The 26230-nt window shown below is 31.8% G+C and overlaps 1 protein-coding gene across 1 annotated transcript in view; it reads left to right on the top strand.

The window, feature by feature from the left end:
• Nucleotides 1-532: 532 nt before the first annotated feature.
• Nucleotides 533-26230, top strand: part of LOC142224645 (very long chain fatty acid elongase AAEL008004) — a 158032-nt gene continuing 132334 nt past the window's right edge. The window contains exon 1 of the mRNA XM_075294449.1: nt 533-629. The gene's annotated coding sequence lies outside the window, so the exon portion shown is untranslated. The remainder of the gene's footprint in view (nt 630-26230) is intronic.

Genomic DNA, 26230 nt, shown 5'->3' with positions numbered 1-26230 from the left:
TATAGAGAATTTTTTCTAAATATTATTTCTGTATAATCAAATTTAAGTACCTCTTAGTTGGAGAGGTAAAAAAAAAATTTACAAAAATATCCAGAATTTGATCAATCTACCAAACAACAAAAAAATCTACCATTTTTGGTAGAATTCTAGCACATATGGCAACCGTGATCATATGTCGTTGACTATTATCGCAACGAGACCTCTTACTTTTATATGTCTCATTTTATTTGTAATATTCCCTGTTTTTATGAAATTTGACATTTGGTAATTGTTGTTTTAATGGTCTTCTTGAAATACTTTTAAATTCTCGTTGTTGGTTTTTATTAAAAATAAAAATTTTCATTTTATCGCATTTTAAATTTCGGTGTTAAGATATTACCATAGATCTTTGTTTATTCTTGACAAGCCGGTTTACAAGTTTTTACTTGGTTTTACATTTTATATTCAAATGTATTGGAATGCAAGGTGTGTGATACAATGTTGAATTGATGAGCAATGAACATTTTCATTGTAAAAACAAAATTACAATTTATACATAATACATAATTAATACATAAACTATTACAATGCAATTTATAAAGTATTGAATTTCAATTCAATTTATTATTGGAATATAAAGTCCAAGTTGGGTAAGTTCCATGACATAGAGAATAAGGGGTTAAGGTTATGTTGCGTTTTTATATGTTGTATCCATACCAATGAAATGATTGTACAATTTCATTTTACTTTCAAGGAAGTTAAAAAAAAACAAACAAGATAATTCTTTTTTGATGTACATTTACACAATTGCGTCATTTTGAAAATCCTTGGAGATTTATTTTTGATTGAATTATTGTTGTGTTTTTGTTTTCTTTCTTTTGTTGTTTACTACATTTATCTGTTTGTTTTCATCAAGCAGCTGATATTGTACTGTTAATAGCATTATCAACTATTTCTGATCTGTTAATAACACTGTAATATCATACTCTTGCGATCTATACAATGTGTATGGGGTTTTCCATATAAATTAAACTGTTACAGAACAATTTATATGGAAATATGATTAACAAGGAAGATCCAAAATATGAAAGCTAAAAGACAATAAACTTCTTAACCCTTTCACTACCGAAATGAACCTAAACTTAAAAACTTTAATTTTTCATCAGTTTTTACTAGTACTAACAGCATGTAGAATAAAAATTGTCATTTTAAGAACCTACCTCAATTACTTCAAGATCTATATAAGCTTGTTCTGAAAACTTGATTCTAGAATTATCACCAAATGGCCTTATGAAAATAAGTGCTATTTGGCCTATAATATCTTTCGCAGTGTGAAAAAAACAAATTTCAAAAAAGAACCCGTAAAGGTATCAGCTATAGTTTTTGTATAAATGTCCATTTACTAGAAACATACAGTAGAAAAACTGTCTCAAATTTTCGTATTTTTCGTTTATTGTTAAAGAAGTCTATAAAAATGTATTTTAGTGCTCACCAATATGGAAAATATTTATAGCTTATTTAGATTAAAGTCTCTACTTTAAAATAACATAGAAGAATAGAAATTGGTGTCTTTTTCGAATGTCCTTCTAAGTGGACATCGGCAGTGAAAGGGTTAAAGTTAAGAGATTCCACATAAAAATTTGTATATTCGCATAAAAGAAAATTGTATAAGTTTCTTTCAAGTCTTTCAAGACTTTATTTTAAAGGCGCGTTTTGAATTTGGTATTTTAAATTGTGGTTAACACGTTTATGAAGAACTTTAATATAACACGAATGACTTTCATATAATTTATTTATTGATTTATTTAGTGTAAATTAATTTAAAACAAGTATATACGGCCGTAAGTTCGGCCAGGCCGAATCTTATGTACCCTCCACCATGGATACCGGTGGCAAGGTATCCAGCATTGAAATATGGGGGTCGCTTATATGTGGCTATATACAATTATGAACTTGATATGGACCAATTTTTGTGTGACTGGGGACCGATTTATCTGAGGGCCATATATAACTATAGACCGATATGGACCTAGTTATGCATGGTTGTTAACGACCATATACTAGCACAATGTACCAAATTTCAACTCACTCGGATGAAATGTGCTCCTCCAAAAGGCTCCAAAACCAAATCTCGGGATAGGTTTATATGGGGCTATGTATGATTATGGACTGATATGGACCACTTTTGGCATGGTTGTTAAATATCATATACTACCACCACGTACCAAATTTCAAGCAGATCGGATGAATTTTGCTTCTCCAAAAGGCATCGGAGGTCAAATCTGGGGATCGGTTTATATGGGAGCTATATATAATTATGGACCGATAGGAACCAATACATGCATGGTTGTTGGGTACCATATACTAACATCACATACCAAATTTCAACCGAATGGGAAGAATTTTGCTCTTCCAAGGGACTCTGGAGGTCAAATCTGGGGATCGCTTCATATGGGGCCTATATATAATTATGGACCGATATCGACCAATTTTTGCATGGGAGTTTGAGGTCATATATTAACACCACGTACCAAATTTCAACTGAATCAGATGAATTTTGGTCTTCCAAGAGGCTCCGGAGGTCAAATCTAGTGATCGGTTTATATGGGGGCTATATATAATTATTGACCGATGTGGACCAATTTTTGCATGGTTGTTAGAGACCATATACTAACACCATGTACCAAATTTCAGCCGAATCGGATGAAATTTGCTTCTCTTAGAGGCCTCGCAAGCCAAATCGGGGGATCGGTTTATATGGGGGCTATATATAATTATGGACCGATGTGGACCAATTTTTGCATGGTTGTTAGAAAGCATATACTAATACCATGTATCAAATTTCAGCCGGATCGGACGAAATTTGCTTCTCTTAGAGGCCTCGCAAGCCAAATCGGGGGATCGGTTTATATGGGGGCTATATATAATTATGGACCGATGTGGACCAATTTTTGCATGGTTGTTAGAGACCATATACTAACACCATGTACCAAATTTCAGCCGGATCGGATGAAATTTGCTTCTCTTAGAGGCCTCGCAAGCCAAATTTGGGGGTCCGTTTATATGGGGGCTATACGTAAAAGTCGACCGATATGGCCCATTTACAATACCATCCGACCTACATCAATAACAACTACTTGTGCCAAGTTTCAAGTCGATAGCTTGTTTCGTTCGGAAGTTAGCGTGATTTCAACAGACGGACGGACGGACGGACGGACATGCTCAGATCGACTCAGAATTTCACCACGACCCAGAATATATATACTTTATGGGGTCTTAGAGCAATATTTCGATGTGTTACAAACGGAATGACAAAGTTAATATACCCCCATCCTACGGTGGAGGGTATAAAAATAAAAAATTACATTAGGACTGGTTGCCAGGACCTTCGCCTATTGATATAATAGAGGTAAATCAAATCAAGTGGAATCAAAAGAAAAACCAATACTGTGAAAAAAATATTGACCAATATTTGTGATACCACAGTGGGAACTTCTCTCTTATGCAATTTCGAGACAATTTCAAAAAAGAACCCGTAAAGGTATCAGCTATAGTTTTTGTATAAATGTCCATTTACTACAAACATACAGTAGAAAAACTCTCTCCAATTTTCGTATTTTTCGTTTCTTGTTAAAGAAGTTTATAAAAATGTATTTTAGTGCTCACCAATATGGAAAATATTTATAACTTATTTAGATTAAAGTCTCTACTTTAAAATAACATCGAGAAATAAATCGAAGCTAAGTGGGAGAATAGAAATTGGTGTCTTTTTCGAATGTCCTTCTAAGTGGACATCGGTAGTGAAAGGGTTAAAGTTAAGAGATTCCACATACAAATTTGTATATTCGCATAAAAGAAAATTTTATAAGTTTCTTTCAAGTCTTTCAAGACTTTATTTTAAAGGCGCGTTTTCAATTTGGTATTTTAAATTGTGGTTAACACGTTTATGAAGAACTTTAATATAACACGAATGACTTTCATATAATTTATTTATTTAGTGTAAATTAATTTAGAAAAAATAAAAAATTACATTAGGACTGGTTGCCAGGACCTTCGCCTATTGATATAATAGAGGTAAATCAAATCAAGTGGAATCAAAAGAAAACCCAATATTGTGAAAAAAATATTGACCAATATTTGTGATACCACAGTGGGAACTTCTCTCTTATGCAATTTCGAGACAATTTGTTTTACTATTCTACTGTAGAAAAATTTAAAATTTTAACATTCGGTTAAAAATTCGGTAGTGAACGAGTTAAAATGTCCACTTTTTTATCAAAATCATTTTTATAACAACAAATTTTTGAAAATTCTTTTAATTAACTACACAAATCAGAATTATCTATTTGATTAAGTTATATGTGTTCGGTCCAATCTAATATACATCTCTATGCATATGTGTAGAGGAGAACTTTTCTCAAATGATATGTGTGATGAATAGTTAATGTACCATATATGAGTAAGGTATGGTCCAACTTGGTTCCAATTAAAATGCACTGACTGACGGACACGCCATGTAGAACCTAATAAATTTATAATAAATTATCATTGTCAGACATATTTTATTACAGGTAAATATATTTTTAACAACATTTTACGACAGTGCTGTAAACTTTTTATTTTCGCAAAATATATGGAGTATTTAATTCGTAATCATTCACTTGCAAGTACCTTGGAAGATATTTAATTAAATATGCTAATTCCACAAAATAATATCGTCAATAAAGCAGCAAACTTTCATGAATATTTGTTTTTTTTATACAAATATAAATCTTAGAAATTAAAAAAAAAAAAATAAAAAGGTTTTTTTAACATTCTTAATTGAAAAAAGTTTACTGCGGTTAATAGTTGTTTGACCTAGAGTGGTATTCAGTATATGAGTTTCAATTGTTCCATGAATACAAGGCAATATTTCAGATTTATAGAATATATATTGGGATCCTTTTAGACCTTTGTACCTCATTTTTTCTGCACTGAACACATATTCGTATCTTTAACACGGTTGCCACTCGTGCTAAAAATAATCTGCAAAAAAAAAATCTACAAAAAACCAAAAGTTTATTTCTCCAAAAGTTTATTTCTCTAGAAAATTTTGCCAAAATTTTATTTCTCTAAAAACTTTTGTCAAAACGTATCTCTATAGAAAATTTTGCCAAAATGTACCCCTGAAAAATTTGCCAAAATTTATTTTCTCTAGAAAATGTTGTCAAAATTTTTTTTATTATTTTTTTATAAATTTTGTCAATTTTTTTACTCTAGAAAATTTTGTCTAAATTTTATTTTTTTAGAAATTTTGTTACTCTAGACAATGTTGTCAACATTTTATTTTCCTAGAACATTTTTTCAAGATTTTTTTACACTAAACAATTTTGTCAAAATTTTAAATTTAAAATTTTGCCAAAATCGTATATCTATAGAAAATTATGCCAAAGTCTTGTTTCTATAGAAAAAAAAAAAATATTTCTTTAGAAAATTTTGTCAAAATTGTATTTTTCTAGAACATGTTGTAAAAATTTTATTTTTTATAAATTTTGTTAAAATTTTATTTCTATAAAAAATGTTGCAAAATTCGTATATCTATAGAACATTTTGCCAAAATCTTGTATCTATAAAAAAAAATATTTCTATAAAAGTTTATTTCTCTAGAAAATTTTGTCAAAATTTTATTTCTCTAAAAACTTTTGTCAAAATGTATCTCTATAGAAAATTTTGCCAAAATGTACCCCTGAAAAATTTGCCAAAATTTATTTTCTCTAGAAAATGTTGTCAAAATTTTATTTATTATTTTTTTTACAAATTTTGTCAATTTTTTTACTCTAGAAAATTTTGTCAAAATTTTATTTTTTTAGAAATTTTGTTACTCTAGACAATGTTGTTAACATTTTATTTTCCTAGAACATTTTTTAAAATTTTTTTTACACTAAACAATTTTGTCAAAATTTTAAATTTAAAATTTTGCCAAAATCGTATATCTATAGAAAATTATGCCAAAGTCTTGTTTCTATAAAAAAAAATTATTTCTTTAGAAAATTTTGTCAAAATTGTATTTCTCTAGAACATGTTGTAAAAATTTTATTTTTTAGAAATTTTGTTAAAATTTTATTTCTATAAAAAATGTTGTCAAATTCGTATATCTATAGAAAATTTTGCCAAAATCTTGTATCTATAAGAAAAAAATATTTCTATAAAAAATTTTGTCATTTTCTATTTATTTATTTATTAAAGAATTTAAAACCATAATAAATTTTTTATCGAATTTTTTTTTTATTATCAAAAATTTTTTTGGAAAATTTTGTCAATTTTTTTTTACACTGCAAAAAAAAGCATGCCCGGTTCCAACGATTTTGTCTTTACACTTATGATTTTGGTATTGATTCGGAGCCATAGAAAAGGAGAATTGAAGTTAGGATACTTTTAAGACAGAATTCTCTTTCAAATTTAAGTTTTGCGTACTTGATCGTACACTCAAAAAAAAAGTTTGCTGGGATCCAAAGATTTCGACCTTCTCTTAAGGATTTTGGTATTGATTCCGAGCCAAAGATGCGTCTTCTTTAAAATAATGACATTTTTATCGACCTATCTGTCCTTAAATCTAGGATCAATAAAATTAAAATTAGGATTCAGATTTCATTTATCGAATTTTCATTTTCTATTCACGTAAAAACCAATGCCAGTTTAAAAATCCAAATCCGGATACCTCAAAGTAAGAAATGTTTTCTTAATTCCAAGAAAAACTTTAAAGCAAAGTTGCTAAATCCTCAAAATAAGTCTTAGCCTATATTTAAACCTTTTTATACCCTCCACCATAGGATGGGGGTATATTAACTTTGTCATTCCGTTTGTAACACATCGAAATATTGCTCTAAGACCCCATAAAGTATATATATTCTGGGTCGTGGTGAAATTCTGAGTCGATCTAAGCATGTCCGTCCGTCTGTCCGTCTGTCCGGCTATCCGTCCGTCTGTGGAAATCACGCTAACTTCCGAACGAAACTAGCTATCGACTTGAAACTTGGCACAAGTAGTTGTTATTGATGTAGGTCGGATGGTATTGAAAATGGGCCATATCGGCCGACGTTTACGTATAGCCCCCATATAAACCGATCCCCAAATTTGGCTTGTGGAGCCTTCCGGAGCAGCAAAATTCATCCGATCCGGTTGAAATTTGGTACGTGGTCTAAGTATACGGTATCTAACAACCATGCCAAAATTGGTCCATATCGGTCCATAATTATATATAGCCTCCATATAAACCGATCCCCAGATTTGACCTCCGGAGCCTCTTGGAGGGGCAAAATTCATCCGATCCGGTTGAAATTTGGTACCTGATGTTAGTATATGGTATCTAACAACCATGCTAAAACTGGTTCATATCGGTCCATAAATATATATAGCTCCCATATAAACCGATCCCCAGATTTGACCTCCGGAGCCTCTTGGAGGAGCAAACTTCATTCTACCCGATTGAAATTAGGTACGTGGTGTTAGTATATGGTCTCTAACAACCATGTAAAAACTGGTCCATATCGGTCCATAATTATATATAGCTCCCATATAAACCGATCCCCAGATTTGACCTCCGGAGCCTCTTGGAGGGGTAAAATTTATCCGATCCGTTTGAAATTGGGTACCTGATGTTAGTATACGGTATCTAACAAGCATGCAAAAATTGGTCCATATCGGTCCATAATTATATATAGCTCCCATATAAACCGATCCCCAGATTTGACCTCCGGAGCCTTTTGGAGGGGCAAAATTCATCCGATCCGGTTGAAATTTGGTACCTGATGTTAGTATACGGTCTCTAACAACCATGCAAAAATTGGTCCATATCGGTCCATAAATATATATAGCTCCCATATAAACCGATCCCCAGATTTGACCTCCGGAGCCTCTTGGAGGAGCAAACTTCATCCTACCCGATTGAAATTTGGTACGTGGTGTTAGTATGTGGTCTCTAACAACCATGCAAAAACTGGTCCATATCGGTCCATAATTATATATAGCTCCCATATAAACCGATCCCCAGATTTGACCTCCGGAGCCTCTTGGAGGGGTACAATTCACCCGATCCGTTTGAAATTGGGTACCTGATGTTAGTATACGGTATCTAACAAGCATGCAAAAATTGGTCCATATCGGTCCATAATTATATATAGCTCCCATATAAACCGATCCCCAGATTTGAACTCTGGAGCCTCTTGGATGAGCAAAATTCATCCGATCCAATTGAAATTTAGTACGTGGTGTTAGTATATGGTCTCTAACAACCATGCAAAAATTGGTCCATATCGGTCCATAATTATATATAGCTCCCATATAAACCGATCCCCAGATTTGACCTCCGGAGCCTCTTGGAGGAGCAAAAGTATCCGATGCGGTTGAAATTTCGTACATTTCGTTAGTATATGGCCTCTAACAGCCATGTAAAAATTGTCAAATTTTATTACTATAGAAAGTTTTGTCAAAATTTCATTTCTATAGAAAGTTTTGTAAAAAGTTTATTTCTATAGCAATGTTTGTCAACATTTTATTTCCATAGAAAATTTTGTCAAAATTTTATTTCTATAGAAAATTTTGTAAAAAATTTATTTCTGTAGAAAATTTTGTCAACATTTTATTTCTATAGACAATTTTGTCAACATTTTATTTCTATAGAACATTTTGTCAAAATTTTATTGCTATAGAAAATTTGTCAACATTTTATTTTTATAGAAAATTTTGTCAAAATTTTAGTGCTATAGAAAATTTTGTCAACATTTTACTTCCATAGAAAATTTTGTCAACATTTTATTTCTATAGAAAATTTTGTCAAGTTTTTATTTCTATAGAAAATTTTGTCAAAATTTTATTTCTATAGAAAATTTTGTCAAACTGAATTATATATGTATTTAATCGGCCTTTTTTTTGTTTAATATATACCCCTTATGGACTAACTTACAATTTAGAAGACTGTGTTAAAAAGTTTTACGATACCTTGCCATCGGCAAGTGTTATCGCAACCCAAGTAATTCGATTGTGGATGACAGCCTTTAGTAGAAGTTCCTACGCAATCCATGGTGGAGGGTACATAAGATTCGGCCAGGCCGAACTTACGGCCTTATATACTTGTTTATCTTAAATCTAAAGATTCAATATGGATTGATTGATTGATTTATTGAATTATATGCCAATACAACAAGATAATTATCTTAAACAGTATTGGAATTACAATGTTATCATAATCTCTATGTTATTTCAGTTAATTTAAGGACGATCTCTTTATACCAAAAATATGTTTCTCTATTTTAAGGAAAATTTCCCTTATGTATCCAAAATTTAATGAAAAAAATTTTTTTGAAGTAAAGATTATAAACTTTGTTTTATCTAAAATGTTATTTTTTTAAAGAAATTTATCCTTATTATTTTGTAAATTGCTAATCCTAAAATTTAGGTTGCATAATCTTTAATATCACGTAAATATTTCTTTCAGTGTAGGCAGCAAATTTTAATTTATTCGTTTTTTCTGTTTTTTTTCTTCATGTGAAATTAAAGTCCTTTAAAAACGTGTTAACGGTAATATACATTTTCAAATTCAGACTCCACTTCAAGTAGAAATTATGCTAGGTTAGGTTAGGTTAGGTGGCAGGCCGATGTATCAGGCTCACTTAGACTATTCAGTCCATTGTGATACCACATTGGTGAAGTTTTCTCTTATCACTGAGTGCTGCCCGATTCTATGTTAAGCTCAATGACAATGACAAGGGACCTCCTTTTTATAGCCGAGTCCGAACGGCGTTCCAAATTGCACTGAAACCACTTAGAGAAGCTTTGAAACCCTCAGAAATGTCACCAGCATTACTGTGGTGGGATAATCCACCGGTGAAAAACTTTTTGGTGTTCGGTCGAAGCAGGAATCGAACCCACGACCTTGTGTATGCAAGGCGGGCATGCTAACCATTGTACCACGGTGGCTCCAAAAACTATTAAATTAAATTATGCTATGTCTCAAGTAAAAATCGTCTTTAAAATAAAGTGTTGAAAAACGTCTCCTATTTTTAAACGCTTTTTGCTTTGTTGTCAAGATGCAAAAAGACAACAAATTTTATTTTGAAGATTTTTTCCACAATTATTAAAGACAAGTTGACTTTAGCCAAACAAAATTTTCTTTCATTTTAAGATACCCATTTTTAATTTGAATCACTTAATTATACGGAAAAAACAACTTTATAGAAAAGTTCATCTTCTTTCGGACAAGGAAAAAACTTTCTATCAGAGAAATGCGTCTTCTACGCTAAGCAAAAAACGCATTCGTATTTTAAGGACGTGAAATCTTTGGCCGCACTACAATATTTTTTTCAGTGTATAGTAAATGTTGTCAAACTTGTATTTTTGTGTAAAAATTGAAGTACATCGTAGTAGGAGAGGAATATTTTGTAAAATATTCTAAAATATCAAGAATTCTACCAATCTACCAAACAGTAAAAAATCTACCATTTTTGTCATTTAAGAAAACCCAAATCACAGCAGAATTTTCAAATTAAAAAATATTTTTTTTTTCATTTCAAAAATCTTTAAAGTAAAGAAATAAAATATTCAAAATAAATCTTAACCTATATTTGAACCTTGTTTTAGCTGTAAATACCAGTATATCAGTTAAATAAAAGATTGGTATTTTAATTAAATATGTTTTTCTTTAATTTAAGAAGAATTTCCCTTACTTCAAAGACATCCGACTTTAATGAGGAAACCAAATTTCAACCATTCGTGTCCTAAATATAATGACAAAAAAAATTGTAAACAAAATTTTATAAATTTTCTTTTAACTAAAATTTTTTTATTTCCACAAAATTGTGGTGTAAATTGCGTGTTCAAATATAAGGTTCCATATTATGTCCATATTCTTTTCAGCGCAGATTCAGCTTTTAAAAAGGAGGTCCCCTGTCATTGAACTAAACATAGAATCGGGCAGCATTCATTGAAAAAATAAGTTCACCACATGTGGTATCACAAAAGACTGAGTGAGTCTAAAAACTAATAACTGGCTGCCACTATACCTAGCCTAACCTAACATTTGCATAAAGTACACTGTTTTGAGTTTTCAAGATTTATTGATGTGTGCATCATTTTGTCCATCACTGTATATAATTTTACACTAATCACAAACTCTAACCATTGGTTCTTTTAAACAGGGCGTTTCGATAGCATTTAAATTGCATTATAAAATATATTTTTTTTTTATAATTTTTATAATGTCGTTGCTTTAATTCAATTTAAAATTTCCTTTCAACAAAAGGTTTCCTACCAACCATACTTTGCAAAAAATTTCCAAACGAGCTTAGGCGAACCATTTAAAATAAATCATTTTTGACACATTGGTCATTGTAAATTCTGAACTCGTTGCACCGAGTAATCTCATGTTGTTCGAGTTTACATTTTTCCTGTTAATTTAATGAAATTAAATGGATAACCCATTCAGATCTAAACGTGATTGGAACATGGAGCAGTTTGTGGTTGTTGAAACAGTGAATGGAAAGAAAAAAGGCCAAATACATAGAACCTCCCGAGATGTTTTTTCTACAAAACTACATTGCAGACCTAAGAATGTACCCAGCAAAAAATTTTTGAAGTCTAAAGTCACAATTTTAAAAGCACTTCCAAAAATGTCCTTCCAACGATGTTCTTTATTTTAACTACACTAGAAATTCTTATAATTTATTTTTTATATCTCACTTTTTTCATATTTTTAATGGATAATTTTAACTTTTTTGTTTCAAATATAATAAAAATAGAGTAAGAATTAATAAAATGGTACAAATTATTTAAATGTTTTTAAAAATCATTTCATAAAAGTTCGGAATTTTTTGAGGTCAAACGTGTCAGGAAAGAAATCATAAAAAAATTATTTACGAAATTGTTTATTTCACATCCAAAATACTGAATTCGGATCTCACTTTAAAAAAGGATGCAAATTCAAAGCAACGGCTGTTGAAATGGTGGGCGACCGTCCTATGACAAGCCCGTATTAAATTCATCACTTCTGCGCCAATTTTGCACCACTTCCGGATCCAAAAAAAAAAATATTAATTAATTTAATTTGGCTACGCTTTTTCTGCTGTAATTGCAATTGTAATTAAGGTTCATCAAACATCTATATCTTTATTATATGACCTGAAAAACAACGTTTACAATTTCCTTTTCTTAATTTCCCACTGCCATCTCTCAATGGGTTAATAAATGTTTTTTATTGACTCTTAATCGTAATAAGCGGACTGTGCTGACATCTCCGACCAATCCAGTATTCCGAATAACGTTTGTTCAAATGAAAAAGCAATTAAATAATCGCAATCCTGCATCGTTATAATCGTGTTTTCATTCATTTTGTAGGCAGAATAAACAAATCTTGTGAGCATTTTTAATTAATTAAGATCTCGTTAATTATGAACGTGTATAAAATACGAAACATGGGCATCTAAATGCAATCAGAAAGCTATACAAGTTAAACCTTATATTCTAGGACGGTCTAGGATTGTTGTGCCAATATTAGATAGATTTTAGATCGGAGTAATAAGGGGCAATAAACTGTGAAAAGTTTGAGGTTATTCGATTCAGGCTGGGTAATTGTCCTTTAGAACTGAGCCACATACACGCAAAGAAAAAAAAACGTTTGGAAAACGTGTACCGAAAACGTTTTTTTTTTGTTAGAGTTTTTTGAATTGCTTCGAAAAGTATACACTTTTATCACCAAAAAAATTCGTTTGTTACAAAATTTTTATTTTTTCAATAAAAAAAAAGTTATTTTTGAACCATTTTATTTTTGTTCTTTTCTAAATTTAGGTCTTTAATAAGACACATTTTACAGTTCATAGTAAAAATTTAATATAGTAGAATGTAATGTTGAAAATTTTTTTCGGAATCTTCCGATCATATCTGGAATATAAGTAAAAAAAAAAAACTTTGGTCGAAGCAGTGATCGAACCCACGACCCTTTGCATGCAAGTCAGACGTAGCAACCACTGCTCCACGGTGCCCAACTAAATGTATTTTTCTGTTAAATAAACTTTGTTTAATCAGCTCGTGGACGCCGCAAGCTATGCTATATAAATATAACTTAGTTATATGGGTAATTGTCTATTGATGACAATAACGGCTACATGGCTCAGTGGATAGTGTGTTGACTTACAAATTGCATGGTCCGCGGTTCGATTCTCCGTCCAGGCGAAAGGTAAAAAAAAATTTAAAATTTATAAAATCGTATAATTTCTTCTACATTGTTTGTGTTACAGAAAAAGGTGCTAAGAACTAAAAAACTTCGTGGAAGTGAGAAAGATGTGAGGGAAAATGCAATTAGCTAGAAAAAAATTTTTGAGTTAGTCTTTATGAAATTGTTTTTACATCCTGGAAAAGAATAAACGTTTATCACAAAAAAATATACTTTTCTTCCAAATACACTTCCTTTCAACGAAAAGCAAATGAGAAACGAACTTTGTTTGTCTAAAATTTCGTTTGGGAGGAAAGAATTATTTTTTTGCGTGTACTCAAAAAGAATGTCACATTTTTTTTTACATAAATATTTTAATTGATTAAAAAAATCAATTAAAATGTTCCATGATGATTTCAAGTAATTCGGTGCAATTATGTTGCTAGAGGGGAGATCAATCTCCTCAAAAAAAAAAAAAAAAAACACAAACAAACAACAACTGTGATGCAGTCCATTAAAAAAGTAATCGTTTCAATTATTTAGACTCAAAAAAAAATACTTAGATCGTGAGAATTAACTTCCCCTTAAGAAGTTTGGTACTGATTGCGAGCGTAATGCACGGCTTCTCTAAAATCACAGATAATTCAATTTGGGTCTTATATGCTAATTTCCTATGTAAATTCTCTTTTAAAATTGGGTTTTGTGTACTTGCTTCTAGGAAGCACATTTTAATTTTTCGCTTTCTCAGCTTGTTTTCTTCATATGCTATCAAAGTCCTTTAAAAACGAGTTAACGACAACTTTTTTTTTCAATTAAGACTCGACTCCAGTAGAATTTATGCTTCTTTAAAAACTTCTTTAAAATAAAGTTTTCGTAAACATGTCCTATATTTGAACGTTTTTTTGCTTTGTATTCAAGATGCAAAAAGATAACAAATTTAAAGACAATTTCATTAAATTTAAAGAATTTTTATGTGTTATTAAAGTCAAGTTGACCTTAGCCCAAAATTTTTTTCTTTCATGTTTTGATATCCATTTTTAAATCAAATTACTTAATTATAAGGACAATACGACTTCATTGAAAAGTTTATTGACTTTTGCACAAGGAAAAAACTTTATATTAGAGAAATGCATCTTCTATGCTAAGCAAAATTTGCATTCGTATTTTAAGGACATGAAATCTTTGGCCTCACGATAATATGTTTTTCAGTGTAGAGACCAGGGCTGTGGAGTCGGAGTCGGAGTCTGAAGATTTTGCTGGAGTCGGAGTCGTAAAAATTTTGCTCGACTCCGGCTAAACCAAATTTTTTAAAACACTTCACATTTTAGTAACTAAGCAAGTTTTTACGCAAATTAGTTTCCATTGCGTTATTCATTCGATCAATTTACAGCATGATTGTAAATGAAAATCAACTTTTTATGTTTCCTAGAATGTTAGACTAGCAGATGGGCTGGATCGATCCATTTTAATGCCCATATCAATTTATATGAAATATTTCGAACAATCGATTTTTTTTTTTAAATTTTATTTTAAGGCCATGGAATATTGACAGAAAGTTGTTTTTTATAGAAAATTTTGTCAAAATGTTATTTCTATCAAAAATTTTGTCAAAATTTTATTTCTATAAAACATTTATTCAATAATAAATATTTTTTTCTATAGAATATTTAGTCAAAATTTTATTTCATTTATTTATTGAGTAAAAATTTTGTTTCTATAGAATATTTTACAAAATTTTATTTCTATAGAAAATTTTGTAAAATTTTGTTTGTTACACAAAATTTTTTTCAAAATTTTATTTCTATTCATAATTTTATCTTTTATAAAAATTTAAGTCAAAATTTTATTTCTATAGAAAATTTTGCCAAAATTTTATAGTAATAGATTTTTTATTAGAAAATTTGGTCAAAATTTTATATCTATAGAAAATTTTGCCAAAATTTTATAGTAATAGATTTTGTTATTAGAAAATTAGGTCAAAATTTTATTTCTATAGAAAATTTAGTCAAAATTTTGTTTCTGTAGAATATTTTAAAGAATTTTATTTACTAGACAAAATTTTTTCCAAAATTGTATGCTCACTGATACTCACTGCTAAGTCGAAAACTTGTAGAAATTACTCAAATTTTAAAACTTTTCAATGAATGAATACTAAATGCATTTTTGCATTTTTGAATCATAAATGCATTGTCTAAACAATTATAAATATTTCCCAAATATTGCCCGAATATTGTAGAAGTCTTATTTGAGATTTTATCAAAATGTAGATCTAAATACAAAGTTGTGCAGAGTACATTATAATCGGCCCACCTGACTTTAGACTTTCCTTGCATTTTTATTTTTTGTTAAAATTGTGTTACGTCCCATAACGTTAGATTTAAATTTTAAGTACATAGATTTTGTAGAAGTATATACAATTTTGTCTAAATCGATTCAGATTCAAATTCATGCATATGGGAATATAAAGATTTATATAGCTCGCAAGAAATTTAAAGGATTTGAGATAGTATCAATAGTTTTGGTCCACAAATACATATTCTGTTGGTATCTTCTCATATTATGATGGGTATTTATATCATTATTTTATTTTATTAAACATTGCCCTAAAATATATTGAAATATAGAGTTCAATTGGCATCTAATGTGAAATTAAGACCTTTTTTTGCACACATAAATAAATACGATACTTTATATCGATCCACTTACGGTACCCCCACAATAGAACTACAAATTAGTGGTATTAAAATGAGATTTAGTTATATTACCCGGAGTCGACTCCGGAGTCGGAGTCAAGCTGATGAAAAATGCTGGAGTCGGAGTCGAGCAAAATTGGCTCGACTCCACAGCCCTGGTAGAGACTATGGAAATGTGGATTGGCCGACACTGAAACATATGTATAGCCAGGCTTGTAAGATGGGTATCTGGCATTTTCTTTTCAAAAGCTTGTTAATACAAATTACTTTATCTTCATGTCCAATTAGCTCTTCGTAATATTATAAAATCAAAATTCTCTAATGGGTTCACTATAAAACAAATTGATGATCACTCTCAAAAATATCAACGTTTGGAGCCAATGATTACAGAGAAGTAACCAAAGCTCTTAATGAGAATAACATACAGTGGCATTCATATGAAAGCAAACATGATTGCCCTATACATGTGGTAGCGAAGAACCTTCATCACTCTTGCAGCCCCATTGATATTATACCGGATCTGAAAGAACAAGGCTTCAATATTTTGAATGCTTTTAATAAAACGCATCACTATAATAAGAGTCCCCTCAATATATTTATCCTAAGCTTCCATCCGTCAGAGAATATACAAGATATATATGAAATAAAACAAATTTTGAACAGCATTATTAAAATAGAAGCGACTAAACACTCAAAAGCCATTCCCCAGTGTAAGAACTGCTAGGGATATAATCATACGAAGAATTACAACCAAGGTGCGCTAAATGCGCGGGCAAACATAAAACCATAAATTGGGAAAACCCATCCGTTTTTCTCCCGAAATGCTGCAATTGCGGTGAACAACATCCTGTGAGCTACAGAGGATGTATTGTTGCTAAGGAGCTTCAAAAATTGCGCAATCAAAAGCAAAAACTCAATAAACGATATCTAAACTCTGCAAATCTGGTCCAAAACAATAATGGACCACAAATAAATGCACCAGTTCCAACGATGATGCAAAATGCATCAAAAACAAATCAACACAGAACAACTAATTTGTACTGTGAAATAACGCACAAAAAGCTACCCACGAAAATATTCTTTCAAAAATCCTATTCAAATTGGAGTCAATCGAATCGTTTAACAAGAGCTTAGACGACCGGTTAAGCTTGTTAGAGGAGAATGTTTTCAATACACTCTAATAGATGCAGACATTAATTAAAATTATGCAATGGAATGCAAATGGAATCTTAAAACACATAGATGAACTTCGGTACATCTTATATGAAAAAAATATTGATATATGTCTCATAAGCGAGACATATTTTGTTAACTAAATATTAAATACGCAAATTAAGCTGTTTATTTGGAAAAAATTCAGTCCTGTCCACAGATAATAAACTCTTAATACATAAGCAAGCAGTAAAACCAATAGGGTTATATGGCATTCAACTATGGGGATGTGCGCAAACAGTTCTATCGAGAAAATACAAAGGTTAGAAGTGCAGTAGACGCTCCATGGTATGTCCGAAATAGTGACCTCCACCGAGACTTAAAAATGGCTACGATCAATGAGGAAACCTTTAGAATTGCAGAAAAACAACTTATCCGCCTACAGAACCATACTAATCGCGAAGCCCGTAATTTACCTCAAACTTCCAATCAACCTAGAAGATTGCGCCGTTTCAAACCACATGATTTACTAACTCGTTTTAACATATGATATGCTCAATCGAAACAACAAATTTACAAGAAAATTTGTCCTAGCTTAGTCTAGGATATTTTAATTTCTATAAGTCTATTGATTGTTAATAAATAAACTACTGGTTAGTCACTTCTTCATAATAGAGACTAGTTGTAGTATAAGTTAAGCATCATATATGTATTCGCTTAAATAAATAAAAAAATGTCCAATTAGCTTGCATTAAAATTGTAATAAAATATATTGTTTTTAGTTTACCGAAAATTTGTCATACTTCAAAGAAATTACAGCTTAAGGCGAGGGACAATGATTTAAATTTAATGAAAAAAGTTAAATCAAAGTTTGCGATTTTTTTTTAATTAAACTTTATTTTTATGTCAGCCTGATATCAACGCAGGCTGGTTTTTCGTCCAAATCAATTACTTTACATTAATAACAATTTTAAATGCGAGCTAATTGGACATGAAGATTAAGGAATTCGTATTATTATGCTATTGAAAAGAAAATGCCCATCTTACAAGCCTGACTATACATATGTTTCATTGTTGGCTAATCCACATTTCCATAGTCTCTAGTAAGATATGGCTGGGTGAGGTGATTCAATGTGGGTCTTATATGCTAATTTCTTATGGAAATTACACACGAGAATCATTTCTCCCAAGTTGTATCATTTTTTCACCACCACAGTGCAGCTTCTCATATAGCTACAATCCCTTAATCTTATTTTTTCTTTATTTTAACTTTTGTATAAAAGGCGGGTATGTCCACTTTTGGAACACCGTAGCTCCCAAATTACATCCAAAACAAATACAAATACTTACTTTCTGGTACCCAAGAATTAAAAAAAATTCACCCACTCAATAAAATCTTTATATTATGGTCGTTTTGGATTGCCTTGACATCCGAATCACATACAGTGTTGCCAATATTGAGGATTTTCCTCAAAATGGGGAAATTTTTTAGTGGATGACGACAACATTTTTGAGTTGGGTTCTGAGTTGGTGGGGAATCTCCATAAATTTGGGCATTTTTGTAGAGATTTTTTCGAAATTAGTTCAGCATAATGAATTAGGTTTACCAGAAATTCATTTCTGCATTATTAAAATAGAAGCACAACAAATCTGCTTCTCTTTATTCCGTGGCATACAAAAGGATGCAAAGCGAGCAGGATTTTATTTCTGGGTCCCAAGTGCAAATGTTGTCCCCCCTCTGAGATCGTCCCATAAAAGTTTTTAAGTGTACTTGCACTAACAAATACTAAACAAGTAAGGAAAGTCTAAAGTCGGGCGGGGCCAATTATATTATACCCTGCACCACTTTGTAGATCTAAATCTTCGATGCCATATCTCATCCGTTAAATGTGTTGGGTGCTATATGTAAAGGTTTGTCCCAAATACATACATTTTGAATATCACTCGATCTGGACAGAATTTGATAGACTTCTACAAAATATATAGACTCAAAATTTAAGTCGACTAATGCACTAGGGTGGAACACAATGTTAGTAAAAAATTATGAGAAACATTTAAATCTGAAGCAATTTTAAGGGAACTTCGCAAAAGTTTATTTATGATTTATCGCTCGATATATATGTGTTAGAAGTTTAAGAAAATTAGAGTAATTTTTACAACTTTTCGACTAAGCAGTGGCGATTTTACAAGAAAAATGTTGGTATTTTGATCATTTTTGTCGAAATCAGAAAACATATATATGGGAGCTATATCTAAATCTGAACCGATTTCAACCAAATTTGGCACTCATAGCAACAATGCTAATTCTACTCCCTGTGCAAAATGTCAACTAAATCGGAGCAAAAAATTGGCCTCTGAGGTCATATTAGTGTAAATCCGGCGAAAGCTATATATGGGAGCTATCTGAACCGATTTCAAAATTTGACGCACTTGACTACACTACTAATTGTATTCCTTGTGCAACCAAATTGGGGTAAAACTCTGGCTTCTGGGACCGTATTAGTCCATATCGGGCGAAAGCTATATATGGGAGATATATCTAAATCTGAACCGATTTCAACCAAATTTGGCACGCATAGCAACAATGCTAATTCTACTCCCTGTGCAAAATTTCAACGGAGCAAAAAATTGGCCTCTGTGGTCATATGTGTGTAAATCGGCCGAAAGCTATATATGCTATATATAAATCTGAACGGATTTCAACCAAATTTGGCACGCATAGCTACAATGCTAATTATACTCCCTGTGCAAAATTTCAATTAAATCGGAGTAAAAGATTGGCCACTGTGGTCATATGAGTGTAAATCGGGCGAACGATATATATGGGAGCTATATCTAAATCTGCACCGATTTCAATAACATTTGGCACACTTGACTACACAACTAATTGTACTCCTAGTGCAAACTTTCAACCAAATTGGGGTAAAACTCTGGCTTCTGGGACCGTTTAGTCCATATCGGGCGATAGATATATATGGGAGCTATATCTAAATATTAACCGATTTCAATAAAATTTGGCACACTTGACTATAGTACTAATTGTTCTTCTTGTGCAAAATATTAACCAAATTAGGGCAAAACTCTGGCTTCTGGGGCCATATAAGTCCATATCGGGCGAAATATATATGGGAGCTATATCTAAATCTGATCCGATTTCTTCCAAAATCAATAGAGTTCTATTCTGAGCCAAAACATATACTTGTGCCAAATTTGAAGTCGATTGGGCTAAAACTGCGACCTAGACTTTGATTACAAAAATGTGTTCACGGACAGACGGACATGGCTATATCGACTCAGGAGCCCACCCTGAGCATTTTTGCCAAAGACACCATGTGTCTATCTTGTCTCCTTCTGGGTGTTGCAAACACCCTGTTCCACAGTGTGGCAGAGGGTATAAAAACTGACAGGTAATATCGTTTTAAAATATTACTTTCACAAAGCTACGGGAGAAAAGGAACGTGGTGAAACCTTGGTGTAATAAACGACAATTTTTTAGTGATGTGGTAGTCGATGTCAACTCTCAATTTGGATACCAAAGATTATATGAATTATGTGGGCCAATATAAATGAGGATCATGTTATTGTCATGGCCAAGGTGTTAGAAATGAAAAATAGCCTACTACATATGCAATAGTTTGTTTTTAAGCAATCTTTGAATATTTATTAACTAAGAGAAAAAAGACAGTCGGAGGCATTAAATGTATAAACCCAGTTCAATGTCAATTGTGCTTAATTTGTTTTATAGGTATCTGAGCTAAGCCAAAACACTTGACAAGAATTATTAGTTTTTTTTTCACTATCCCATTTCAATCCAAATCCCCTCTATTGAACATAATGGAAACCCACGATTTACATGCACATTTTTAAAATTGAATTAGCACCTCTAAGCGCCAATTGCATTGCACAATTAAAACAGGTTATCAAATAATTTCCACAGACCAAAAATTATGGCATATTGACGATTTATCAGGCAGCATACTACATTAAAATTTTACGAAAAAGCATGACGTCCATCTAAATTGCCAAAATAAATACAGAATGTTGGATAATTTGGCATAATGCATCGATATATATTCCAACTAGACGACATGCTGCCGATAAGTTAAAATATATTTCTGCGTCTTAGATATGCGATTAAGTAAATGCTGAATTGAATGAATTGTTCGCATATGCTGAGAATAATTGTATTGATATCTTTTTACACCCTAAACAAAAAGTAATTATTTTGTAACAAATATGTGTCCTTCAGTCGTATTGTTCTTCACAAGAGATTTATAAAAAATAGTATGGAAGAGTTTTTTTTTTTAATTCATATGCAGTAACACCCGCTTAATTACCTAACTGAAAAAAATTTGTGTTAGTAAAATTCATACCTTATTTTTTATGAACTATAATAATATAATAACTTAATGGAAATAAAATGGCTAAACTAAATTGATTAAATTTGTTTCCTTTATTTTCGAAGGAACGTTTTCTGAGTGCATGTTGTGGCTCCCTCTAACTCTAGAAGAAAAACTGTATTTTTTGGATATATTATGTAAAGTTTCATGAATTTTATGAGTGTATTTACGAAAAATTATATATAAATTTTTATGTTTTGAAAAATTTACAAACTTATGTAAAAAATCATATCTTATTCTTTGCGTGTATTGTTCTTTTGATCATACGTTTATCCATTAAAACTGAACAAAGTATACTTTTGCACATTTTTCGAAATTCATTTGATTTTATTGCTAAAACAGTTTCTGCTATTAATTTCATTTTAAACCATCTCACACATTTATGGCGATTGAACGATTAAATTTTATTAAATCTCAAGTACATAATTATTTAATGATACTGAATGTTCATAATCAAATAAATCACTTCAATCCGATGATATGTAAATATACAATAATTCCATAGTGATCTAACACCCAGAGAAGTAATATGATCATCTCAAACATGTTTCAAGAGCAAAATGTTATTTTTGGAAGGCGGATATGTGAAATGTTTGTCGCAAAAATGTTATATTCTCGAAAATTATGTATCTGATTACGGTAACCATGTATATGTTTGCCGAGAAAAGAACATTTCTGCGACGGTTAACATCGTCTAAAAATAACATTTTGCTCTTGAAACATGTTTGGGTTGATCATATTGCTTCTCTGCGTGAAGAAGACTATGTTAGTAGGAAAATCTTCAAGTTCCAAATACCACTCAGACCTACCCAAAAAGTTATATAAAGCGTTTTTATTGCAATTTCAAATAAGGTAGATCACTTTCCTATTTTCGACTTAGCATACTATGGCATTAAAGTATCGATAAGATACAATATGTTTTATGTTCGGGTTGACGCCCATACACATATGTGAGAAGGGATGGGAGCTAAAATAATATTTATGTCCATAGTTTGCTATTTCTGTTGTTAATTCCCATTGGCATTTTTGGACTAATATTTGTACAACTATTTAAAAATCAATGAAAAATGTAACGGTCGAGTGGATGGATATAATCAACCATCCCCTCGTATTCCTAAAATATAGAGATCTGTAGAAAACAAGCATTAAAATTGTTTTCGAAAAAATACGAATTTGTTGTTTTAACTGAATTTGAAAAACGGACGCTGTAGGCAATGTTGAGTGTTATATTCACCTTTGTGTTGACAAAGAACTTGGTGTATGAAATTAGTATGCTCATTGTTTTGTGAAGTTCTGGTAACATACTGAATGCACGTTTTTTCCATGCCTCATACTATGGACAAATAGTTCTGCTTCAACAAAAGGAAGCACATTTAAAAAAAAAGTTTACTTGGATTCAAAGATTTTGACCTTCCCTTAAGGATTTTGATATTAATTCCGAGCCAAAGATGCGGTTTCTTTAAAATAAAGATATTTTTTACGAACCTCCCTGGATTTAAATCTAGGATCAATAAAATTAAAATTGGATACAGATTTCATTCATCGAGTTTTTATTTTCGATATAACAGGTTGGCTGATAAGTCCCCGATCTAACAAAGAAAACACATTTTTTTGTCAAAATTCGTTTTTATTATTAAACATAGTTCCCTTCATGAGCGATACAATGATTATTACGACCTTCCAATTTTTTGATACCATTTTGGTAATACTCCTTTGGTTTTGCCTCAAAATAGGTCTCAGTTTCGGCGATCACCTCTTCATTGCAGCCAAATTTTTTCCCTGCGAGCATCCTTTTCTGAGAACAACGTCGCTGGGGGCCAGATCTGGAGAATACGGTGGGTGGGGAAGCAATTCGAAGCCCAATTCATGAATTTTTGCCATCGTTCTCAATGACTTGTGGCACGGTGCGTTGTCTTGGTGGAACAACACTTTTTTCTTCTTCATATGGGGCCGTTTTGCCGCGATTTCGACCTTCAAACGCTCCAATAACGCCATATAATAGTCACTGTTGATGGTTTTTCCCTTCTCAAGATAATCGATAAAAATTATTCCATGCGCATCCCAAAAAACAAAGGCATTACTTTGCCAGCGGACTTTTGAGTCTTTCCACACTTCGGAGACGGTTCACCGGTCGCTGTCCACTCAGCCTACTATCGATTGGACTCAGCAGTGTAGTGATGGATCCATGTTTCATCCATTGTCGCATATCGACGGAAAAACTCGGGTGTATTACGAGTTAACAGCTGCAAACACCGCTCAGAATCATCAACACCTTGTTGTTTTTGGTCAAATGTGAGCTCGCGCGGCACCCATTTTGCACAGAGCTTCCGTATATCCAAATATTGATGAATGATATGACCAACACGTTCCTTTGATATCTTTAAGGCCTCTGCTATCTCGACCAACTTCATTTTACGGTCATTCAAAATCATTTTGTGGATTTTTTTGATGTTTTCGTCGGTAACCACCTCTTTCGGGCGTCCACTGCGTTCACCATCCTCCGTGCTCATTTCACCACGCTTTAATTTTGCATACCAATCAATTATTGTTGATTTCCCTTGGGCAGAGTCCGGAAACTCAGAAAACAGTATTTTATCAAAACACGAAATTCCTTTTTTCCATTTTTTTTCACAATAACAAAAGTTGCTTCACAAAAGAGGCTCTATCTCACAAACTAATTTACTTACAGACGTCAAATTTTGACACGAATGATTTGAAGGTTGGTACTATACAAAAGGTTGGTACTTGTCAGGCAACCTGTTATTAATAAAGGTATTTATGTACAAACAAATTCCAATTTCAAAATCCAAATTATGCCATGTACTTCACAGTAACAACAGTTTTCCTAATGCTAAAAAAACTTTAAACCAAAGATGCAAATCCTTAAAATAAGTCGTAGCCTATATTTGAAGCGTTTTTATCATAAATTTAAAAATTCAATATGTCAGTTGAATTAAAGACGATTTCTTTAAATTAAAAATGTTTTTCTTTATTTTAAGGAAAATTTGCCTTACTTCAAAAACCTACAACTTCACCAGAGAGACGTAAAATTTCAAGATTTGTGTCCTAGATTTAATGAAAAAATTTTTGAAGCCAGGATTATAAACTTTCTTTTAATTAAAATGTCATTGTTTTAAAGAATTTTGTCCTTAGCATTGCGTAAATTTTGATTCCTAAAAATTAAGTTGCATAATCTTCCATATTAGGTCAATATTTTTTTCAGTGCAGATAACAGCTTATCGAAACAATTGTACAATATGGAAAAACGTAAAGGATGAATATGATTGCTGTTATCATATTCAAAGTGGCAACGAGGTTAGGTTACACACAAAAAAAGGTCAACCCTACACTCAAAAAAAGAGTTTACTTTGATCCAAAGATTTTGACATTCCCTTAAGGAATTTGGTATTGATTCCGAGCTAAAGATGCGACTTCTTTAAAATAAAGACATTTTGTAGCGACCTATCTGGCTTTAAATCTAGGACCAATAAAATTAAAATTATGATACAGATCTCATTCATCGAATTTTGATACTCTTTTCGCTGTATGTTAATAAAGCACTTCACGTACAAACTAGAGGTGTGCACATGAGTAATATTTTACTCACACACACTCACGATGGAAAAACCTTACTCACGCACGATATTGTTTCGTAGGACTCACGCTCTCTCACGAAAAGAAAAATTGTACTCACGCACACTCACGCACAAAATGTCGTGACTCACGAAAAATACCGTGACTCACGAAAAATGTCGTGACTCGCGAATAATTTTATGACTAATTTACCTTAGGGACGTGTTTGAAAACATGAGCATAATTAAAATCGAGAGCGTTATTAAACTCTTAACATCCCAGGTGTCACTAAAATTGTAAATAAATTCATCTCATAAGAGTTTTATGTCCATAGGCGGGATTTTTTCATGAGCGTATTTGTCCGAAATTTGTTACTGACGCACACTCACGAAGAAATTATTTTCGTGACTCACGCACGACTTTTGGTTTGTTAATCACGCTCACCCACACTCACGCGGTTGCAATCAGCGTGACTCACGCGTGAGTCACGAAATTTTTCGTGATTCACGACAATTTCGTGTCACGTGCACCAAGGCCGTAGCCAGGATTTTAATTCGGGGGGGGGTTCAACTTAAAAAAAAATATATTCATATAATCTCATGTGTAGAAAATTTTATTTATGCATAGGTATGTATACAATATTTATACCCTTCACCACTACTGTGGTACAGGGTATAATAAGTTTGTGCATTTGTATGTAACGCCAAGAAGGAGTAATCATAGACCAACCTTTTAGTATACGGATCGGCTTAGAATTAAATTCTGAGTCGATCTAGCGATGTCCGTCTGTCTGTCTGTTGCTGTATTTTTGTGTGCAAAGTACAGCTCGCAGCTTTAGTCCGATTGTCCTAAAATTTGGTATAGGGTCGTGTTTCGGCTCAAAAACGATCCCTATTGATTTTGGAAAAAATCGGTTCAGATTTAGATATAGCTGCCATATATATTTTTCACCGATCTGGTCATAATTGGCGTGTATATCAACCGATCTTCCTCAAATTCCATACATCTGAATATTTTATGAGTCTCGAAAAACTTGCAAAATATCAGCCAAATCGGTTCAGATTTAGATATAGCTCCCATATATAGCTTTCGCCGGATTTACATTCAATTGCCCACAGAGGCCAATTTTTTGCTTTTGATTTGTGCAAGTTTTATAGGTAAGCGTTTTTCAAAATAAAACCTTACACTGAAAAAACAGTGAACCCACCAGGAAGAAAACTTTCGGTTAATTTTTGAAAATTTTTAATATTTGT

This window comes from Haematobia irritans, chromosome 1, assembly GCF_050003625.1.
Source record: "Haematobia irritans isolate KBUSLIRL chromosome 1, ASM5000362v1, whole genome shotgun sequence".
In the NCBI taxonomy this organism is placed as follows: domain Eukaryota; kingdom Metazoa; phylum Arthropoda; class Insecta; order Diptera; family Muscidae; genus Haematobia; species Haematobia irritans.
This window is presented reverse-complemented; position numbering and strand designations above follow the sequence as displayed.